We start from the raw sequence: 9,087 nt of genomic DNA on the forward strand, positions 1-9,087 counted from the left end.
TTTCCCTGTTTTTTGTTTTGATTTTGAAATTCCTTTTTATAGTGGGTTTGAGACGATTCTCGCTGCCATGTTTATGCCAGCCTACACACTTGATTCCCTTACGGAGACATATCAATACATAAGTTTTAGGATTGTTACTAGTCAGATATATTCCTCTGTGGGAAATATGGGGTTTTGAGTCTCTTTCACTGAGGAAGGTGTAGGTCTTGTCTATTCCACAGTTGGTTTTAGAAATGGTATCTGTGCTTATATCAAACTCTGGTTTTATGATCACCCCACCTCTCCTTTCCCCTTAAGCAGGCATAAGAGTGTTTTCTAAATGTGAGACTCTGTTCTCTTTCCTAACTCAGTTCATGTGTAGCCATGTTTACAGGATCTTCATAAGTGATATCTTATGATAAGTTTCTTTTTCTGTGTGACTTATTTCACTTAGAATCATCGTACCTGAATCCACTCACTTTGCTGCTCCTGGTCTTATGACATTGATTTCATGGCTGAGGGATATGCCATCGTACATAAATACCACAGTTTTTTGAACCATTTTTATATTTCCTGGGATATTTAAGGTTTACCCAAGTTGAGTTTCTTGTAAACAGTGCAGCCCTAAATTTGGGGGTGGCTCTGTCTTATTGATTTTCAGTTTTCCCAAGGTATATTCCCTAGACTGGAAGTGCCCTTGGCTCTGTAGCTCAGTTGGTTACTTGTTTTAGGGAACACAATGCACACCTCCAGTGAGGCAGTTGACAATTTTCATCCCGCCCATCAGCAGAACAAGGCTCCCTGTTCTCCAGGGCCTGTGTTGCCTTTCTGGTTTTTACACATTTTGTGGATGTCCCTTTTGACCGGTGGGAAGAGATACTTATTGTAGTGAAGATTTGCATTGCCCACTTGCTTGCTTGGACTAAAAGTGCGTAGGCGTTTTCTCCTGAATATATTCAGAAGAAAACGCATACGAACTTTTTGGCCAAGTTCATCATTGTCGAAGTTGTGCCCCTCTTCCTGTGCATTATAGGCGATTCCTATGTACCTCTTGAAATCTGTTTCCTGCTATTCTGCCTCGCTTTGAAGTCGGCCTGGTTGCCTTCCCTAAACAGAGTTTTGGACGATAGTTTTCCTTTATTAATCTGCCAGTTTGTGAATTGCTGTGCCCCTGAGCTCCATTTATCAACTCATGTTTTGTGACCTGAACGCAACTCCAAAATCTTGGTTCAAGACCTATCCTGGTTCCCACTGGGCGGCTGAGACTTTGGTTAATTCTTCTTCCTGCCGTGAAGTTAGGGTGACATGTGCCCGTCCAAATCCCTAACAGCTACTATCTCATTGGTTCTCCCTCTTCTCTTCCATCCTCTGCCATATTGGCAACCTTTGCAAACCAGGAGGTTAAAGGGACTGTCGCTCCAAGTTGGGAGATTGATAGTAAAGCAGTTGGAAAATCAAATCGGAGCACCAGGATAGGGACTATACTTTGAGTTGTAGAAACCTTTCGTATTCAGAGTGTGTCCTTTCTCTAGGTTTCCCGTACATGTTATAGTTGTAGTAAAATTCCCTTCGACCTGGGGAGTTGGAACCCATGGACTGGGGGCCATGCTTTATTGTTTTAAAGAGTCTGCATTTGCTCACCCAATCTGAACAAGCCTTTCAGTCCCAAGTGTCCAGCCTTATGCCACATCTATCTGTCATTGTAGATAGGGTCATTCCAGGATTCGTCAGAGACCCTGAAGGAATTGTAATGATTTCCCTGTTTTTTTGTTTTGTTTTTGAAATTCCTTTTTATAGTGGGTTTGAGCTGATTCTCGCTGCCATGTATATGCCAGTCTAGACACACTTGATTCCCTTGCGGAAACATATCATTACATAGGTTTTAAGATTTTTACTAGTCAGATCTAATCCTCTGCGGGAAATATGGGGTATTGAGTCCCTTTCACTGAGGAAGGTGTTGGTCTTGTCTATTCCAAAGTTGGTTTTAGAAATGGTACCTGTGCTTAAGTCAAACTCTGGTTTTATGCATCACCCCACCTCTCCTTCCCCCTTAAGCAGGCATAAGAGTGTTTTCTAAATGTGAGACTCTGTTCTCTTTCGTAACTCAGTTCATGTGTAGCCATGTTTACAGGATCTTCATAAGTGATATCTAATTATATGTTTCTTTTTCTGTGTGACTTATTTCACTTAGAATCACCGTACCTGAATCCACTCACTTTGCTTCTCCTTGTCTTATGACATTGATTTCATGGCTGAGGGATATTCCATCGTACGTATGTATTACAATTTTTTGAACCATTTTATATTTCCTTGGATATTTAAAGTGTACCCAAGTTGAGGTTCTTGTAAGCAGTGCAGCCCTAAATTTGGTGGTGGCACTGTCTTATTGATTTTCAGTTTTCCCACAGTATATTCCCTACACTGGAAGTGCCCTTGGCTCTGTCGCTCTGTTGTTTACTTCTTTGAGGGAACACAATGCACTCCTCCAGTGAGGCAGTTGGCAATTTACATCCCGCCCATTAACATCACAAGGCTCCCTGTTCTCCAGGGCCTGTCTTGCCTTTCTGGTTTTTACACATTTTGTGGATGTCTCTTTTGAACGGTGGGAAGAGATACTTCTTTGTAGTGCAGATTTGCATTGCCCGCTTGCTTGCTGGGCCAAAAAAAGCATATGCATTTTCTCCTGAATATATTCAGGAGAAAACGCATACGCCCTTTTTGGCCAAGTGCATCATTTTCGAAATTGTGCCCCTTTTCCTGTGCATTACAGGCGATTCCTACGTACCTCTTGAAATCTGTTTCCTGCTATTCTGCCTCCATTTCAAGTCGGCCTCTTTGCCTTCCCTCAACAGATTTTTGGACGAGAGTTGTCCTTTTTTACTCTGCCATTTTGTGAATTGCTGTGCCCCTGAGCTCCAGTTTCAACCCGTTTTTTGTGAGATGAACACAAGTCCAAAATTTTGGTTCAGGACCAATACTGCTTCCAGGTGGGTGGCTGAGATTTTGGTTAATTATTCTTCCTGCTGGGAAATTAGAGTGACATGTGCCCGTCCAAATCTCTAACAGCTACTATCTCATTTGTTCTCCCTCTTCCCTTCCATCCTCTGCCAATTTGGCAACCTATGCGAACCAGGAGGTTAAAGGGGCTGTCTCTCCAAGTGGGGAGATTGATAGTAAAGCAATTTGAAAGTCAAACCGGAGCACCAGGAAAGGGACAATTCGTTGAGATTTAGAAACCTTTTGTATTCACAGTGTGTCCATTCTCTAGGTTTCCTGTACATGTTATAGCTGTAGTAATATTCCCTTCAACCTGGAGAGTTGGGACCCATGGAATGGGTGTCGTGCATTATTGCTTTATAGGGTCTGCATTAGCTTACCCAATCTCACCAATCCTCTCAGTCCCACGTGTCCAGCCTTATGCCACATCCAGCTGTCATTGTAGATAGGGTCATTCCAGGTTTCGTCAGAGACCCTGAAGGATATGTAAAGAATTTCCCTGTTTTCTTCTTTATAAATCCTTTTTATAATGGGTTTGACCTGATTCTCGCTGCCATGTTTATGCAGGTCTAGACACACTTGATTCCCTAATGGAGACATATCAATACATAGGCTTTAAGATTCTTACTAGTCAGATCTATTACTCTGCGGGAAATATGGGGGTTTCATTCCCTTTCACTGAGGAAGGTGTAGTTGTCTATTCCAAAGATGTTTTTTGGAACGGTACCTGTGCTTATATCAAACTCTGCTTTTATGCATCACGCCACCTCTCCTTCCCCCTTAAGCAGGCATAAGAATGTTTTCTAAATGTGAAAATCTGTTCTCTTTCCTAACTCAGTTCTTGTGTAGCCATGTTTACAAGAACTTCATAAGTGATATCTTATGATAAGTTTCTTTTTCTGTGTGACTTATTTCACTTAGAATCATCGTACCTGAATCCACTCACTTTGCTGCTACTGGTCTTATGACATTGATTTCAGGGCTGAGGAATATTCCATCATACGTAAGTACCATAATTTTTTAAACCATTTTTATATTTCCTGGGATATTTAAGGTGTACCCAAGTTGAGGTTCTGGTAAGCAGTGCAGCCCTTAATTTGGGGGTGGCTCTGTCTTATTGATTTTCAGTTTTTCCAAGGTATATTCCCTAGACTGGAAGTGCCCTTGCCTCTGTAGCTCGGTTGTTTACTTGTTTTATGGAACACAATGCACTCCTCCAGTGAGGCAGTTGGCAGTTTACATCCAGCCCATCAGCAGAACAAGGCGCCCTGTTTTCCAGGGACTGTCTTGCCTTCCTGGTGTTTACATATTTTGTGGATGTCCCTTATGAACGGTGGGAAGAGATACTTCTTTGTACTGCAGATTTGCATTGCCCGCTTGCTTGCCTGGCGAAAAAGGGTGTATGTGTTATCTCTTGAATATATTCAGGAGAAAATGCATATGCCCTATTTGGCCAAGTGCATCATTGTCGAAGTTGAGCCCCACTTCCTGTGCATTACACTCGATTCTTACGTACCTCTTGAAATGTGTTTCCTACACTTCTGCCTCACTTACAATTCGGCCTCGTTGCCTTCCCTCAACAGAGTTTTGGACGATAGTTGTCCTTTATTACTCTGCCAGTTTGTGAATTGCTGTGTCCCTGAGCTCCATTTTTAACTCGTTTTTTGTTAGCTGAAGGCAAGTCCAAAATTTTGGTTCAGGACCTATACTGGTTCCCGGTGGGTCGCTGAGACTTTGGTTAATTCTTCTTCCAGCCGGGAATTTAGAATGACATGTGTCCGTCCAAATGCCTAACAGCTACTCTCTCATTGGTTCTCCCTCTTCCCTTCCATCCTCTGCCAAATTGGCAACCTGTGCGAACCAGTAGGTTAAAGGGGCTTTCTCTCCAAGTTGGGAGACTGATAGTAAAGCAGTTGGAAAGTCAAACCGGAGCATCATGAGAGGTACTATTCGTTGAGTTTTAGAAACCTTTCGTATTCACTTTGTGTCCATTCTCTAGGTTTCCCTTACATGTTATAGCTGTAGTAATATTCCCTCAAACCTGCAGATTTGGGACCCATGGAATGGGGGCCATGCATTTTTGCTTTAAAGGGTCTGCATTTGCTCACCCAATCTCACCAATCCTCTCAGTCCCAAGTGTTCAGCCTTATGCCACATCCAGCTGTCATTGTAGACAGGGTCATTCCTGGTTTCATTGGAGAACCTGAAGGAATTGTAAAGAATTTCCCTGTTTTTTTGTTTTGTTTTTGAAATTCCTTTTTATAGTGGCTTTGAGCTGATTTCCACTGTCATGTTTATGCCAGTCTAGACACACTTGATTCCCTTACAGAGACATATCAATACATAGGTTTTAAGATTCTTACTCGTCAGATCTATTCCTCTGCGGGAAATATGGGGTTTTGAGTCCCTTTCACTGAGGAAGGTGTAGGTCTTGTCTATTCCACAGTTGGTTTTAGAAATGGTACCTGTGCTTATATCAAACTCTGGTTTTATGCATCACCTCACCTCTCCTTTCCCCTTAAGCAGGAATAAGTGTGTTTTCTAAATGTGAGACTCTGTTCTCTTTCCTAACTCAGTTCATGTGTAGCCATGTATACAGGATCTTCATAAGTGATATCTTATGGTAAGTTTCTTTTTCTGTGTGACTTATTTCACTTAGAATCATCGTACCTGAATCCACTCACTTTGCTGCTCGTGGTCTTATGACATTGATTTCATGGCTGAGGGATATTCCATCGTACATAAATACCACAGTTTTTTGAACCATTTTTATATTTCCTGGGATATTTAAGGTGTACCCAAGTTGAGGTTCTTGTAAGCAGTGCAACCCTATATTTGGGAGTGGCTCTGTCTTATTGATTTTCAGTTTTCCCAAGGTATATTCCCTAGACTGGAAGTGCCCTTGGCTCTGTAGCTCTGTTGTTTACTTGTTTTAGGGAACGCAATGCACTCCTCCAGTGAGGCAGTTGGCAATTTACATCCCGCCCATCAGCTAACCAGGCTCCCTCTTTTCCAGGGCCTGTCTTGCCTTTCTGGTTTTTACACATTTTGTGGATGTCCCTTTTGACCGGAGGGAAGTGATACTTCTTTGTAGTGCAGATTTGCATTGCCCGCTTGCTTGCTTGGCGAAAAAGGGCGTATGCGTTTTCTCCTGAATATATTCAGGAGAAAATGCATACACCCTTTTTGGCCAAGTGCGTCATTGTCGAAGTTGTGCCCCTCTTCCTGTGCTTTAAAGGCGATTCCAACGTACCTCTTGAAATCTGTTTCCTGCTATTCTGTATCTCTTTCAAGTCTGCCTCGCTGGCTTCCCTCAACAGATTTTTGGACGATAGTTGTCCTTTATTACTCTGCAAGTTTGTGAATTGCTGTGCCCCTGAGCCCCATTTTTCAACTTGGTTTTTGTGAGCTGAACGCAAGTCCAAAATTTTGTTTCAGGAACTCTACTGGTTCCCGGTGGATGGCTGAGACTTTGGTTAATTCTTCTTCCTGCCGGGTAATAAGAGTGACATGTGCCCGTCCAAATGCCTAACAACTAGTCTCTCATTGGTTCTCCCTCTTCCCTTCCATCCTCTGCCAAATTGGCAACCTGTGCGAACCAGGAGGTTAAAGGGGCTGTCTCTCCAAGTGGGAAGATTGATAGTAAAGCAGTTGGAAAGTCAAACCAGAGCACTAGGAGAGGGACTACTCGTTGAGTTTTAGAAACCTTTTGTATTCTCAGTGTGTCCATTCTCTAGGTTTCCCGTACATGTTATAGCTGTAGTAATATTCCCTTCAACCTGGAGAGTTGGGACCCATGGAATGGGGACCATGCATTTTTGCTTTAAAGGGTCTGCATTTGCTCACACAATCTCACCAATCCTCTCAGTCCCAAGTGTCCAGCCTTATGCCATATCCAGCTGTCATTGTAGATAGGGTCATTCCAGGTTTCATCAGAGACCCTGAAGGAATTGTAAAGAATTTCCCTGTTTTTTGTTTTGTTATTGAAATTCCTTTTTATAGTGGGTTTGAGATGATTCTCGCTGCCATGTTTATGCCAGTCTAGACACACTTAATTCCCTTACGGAGACATATCAATACATAGGTTTTAAGATTTTTACTAGTCAGATCTATTCCTCTGCGGGAAATATGGGGTTTTGTGTCCCTTTCACTGAGGAAGGTGTAGGTCTTGTCTATTCCAAAGTTGGTTTTAGAAACGGTACCTGTGCTTATATCAAACTCTGGTTTTATGCATCAGCCCGCATCTACTTCCACCATAAGCAGGCATAAGAGTGTTTTCTAAATGTGAGACTCTGTTCTCTTTCCTAACTCAGTTTATGTGTAGCCAAGTTTAGAGGATCATCATAAGTGATATCTTATGATAAGTTTCTTTTTCTGTGTGACATATTTCACTTAGATTCATCATTGCTGAATCCACTCACTTTGCTGCTCCTGGTCTTATGACATTGATTTCATGGCTGAGCGATATTTCATCGTACATAGGTACCACAATTTTTTGAACCATTTTTATATTTCCTGGGATATTTAAGGTGTACCAAAGTTGAGGTTCTTGTAAGCAATGCAGCCCTAAATTTGGGGGTGGCTCTGTCTTATTGATTTTCAGTTTTCCAAAGGTATATTCCCTAGACGGGAAGTGCCCTTGGCTCTGTAGCTCTGTTGTTTACTTGTTTTAGGGAACACAATGCACTCCACCAGTGAGGCAGTTGGCAATTTACATCCCGCCCATCAGCATAACAAGGCTCCCTGTTCTCCAGGGCCTGTCTTGCCATTCTAGTTTTTACACATTTTGGGGATGTCCCTTTTGACCGGTGGGAAGCGATACTTCATTGTAGTGTAGATTTGCATTGCCCGCTTGCTTGCTTGGCCAAAAAGGGTGTATGCGTTTTCACCTGAATATATTCAGGAGAAATCCCATACGCCCTTTTTGGACAAGTGCGTCATTGTCGAAGTTGTGACCCTCTTCCTGTGCTTTAAAGGCGATTCCAACGTACCTCTTTAAATCTGTTTCCTGCTATTCTGCCTCGCTTTCAAGTCCGCCTCGTTGCCTTCCCTCAACAGATTTTTGGACGATAGTTGTCCTTTATTACTCTGCCAGTTTGTGAATTGCTGTGCTCCTGAGCTGCATTTTTCAACTCGTTTTTTGTGTGATGAACGCAAGTCCAAAATTTTGGTTCAGGAACTATACTGGTTCCCGGTGGGTGGCTGAGACTTTGGTTGATTATTCTTCCTGCCGGGAAATTAGAGTGACATGTGCCTGTCCAAATGCCTAACACTTACTCTCTCATTGGTTCTCCCTATTCCCTTCCTTCCTCTGCCAATTTGGCAACGTGTGTGAACCAGGAGCTTAAAGGGGCTGTCTCTCCAAGTTGGAAGATTGATAGTAAAGCAGTTGGAAAGTCAAACCGGAGCACCAGGGCAGGGAATATTCGTTGAGTTTTAAAAACATTTTGTATTCGCAGTGTGTCCATTCTCTAGGTTTCCCGTACATGTTATAGCTGTAGTAATATTCCCTTCAACATGGAGAGTTGGGACCCATGGAATGGGGGCCATGCATTTTTGCTTTAAAAGGTCTGCATTTGCTCACCCAATCTCACCAATCCTCTCAGTCCCAAGTGTCCAGCCTTATGCCATATCCAGCTGTCATTGTAGATAGGGTCATTCCAGGTTTCATCAGAGACCCTGAAGGAATTGTAAAGAATTTCCCTGTTTTTTGTTTTGTTTTTGAAATTGCTTTTTATAGTGGGTTTGAGATGATTCTCGCTGACATGTTTATGCCAGTCTAGACACACTTGATTCCCTTATGGAGACATATCAACACATAGGTTTTAAGATTTTTACTAGTCAGATCTATTCCTCTGCAGGAAACATGGTGTTTGAGTCCCTTTCACTGCGGAAGGTGTAGGTCTTGTCTATTCCAAAGTTGGTTTTAGAAACGTTACCCGTGCTTATATCAAACTCTGGATTTATGCATCACCCCACCTCTCCTTCCCCCTTAAGCAGGCATAACAGAGTTTTCTAAATGTGAGAGTCTGTTCTCTTTCTTAAATCAGTTCATGTGTAGCCATGTTTACAGGATCTTCATAAGTGATATCTTATGATAAGTTTCTTTTT

The sequence above is a fragment of the Mesoplodon bidens genome, assembly GCF_964165515.1.
Source record: "Mesoplodon bidens genome assembly, contig: HAP1_SCAFFOLD_33, whole genome shotgun sequence".
In the NCBI taxonomy this organism is placed as follows: Eukaryota; Metazoa; Chordata; class Mammalia; order Artiodactyla; family Ziphiidae; genus Mesoplodon; species Mesoplodon bidens.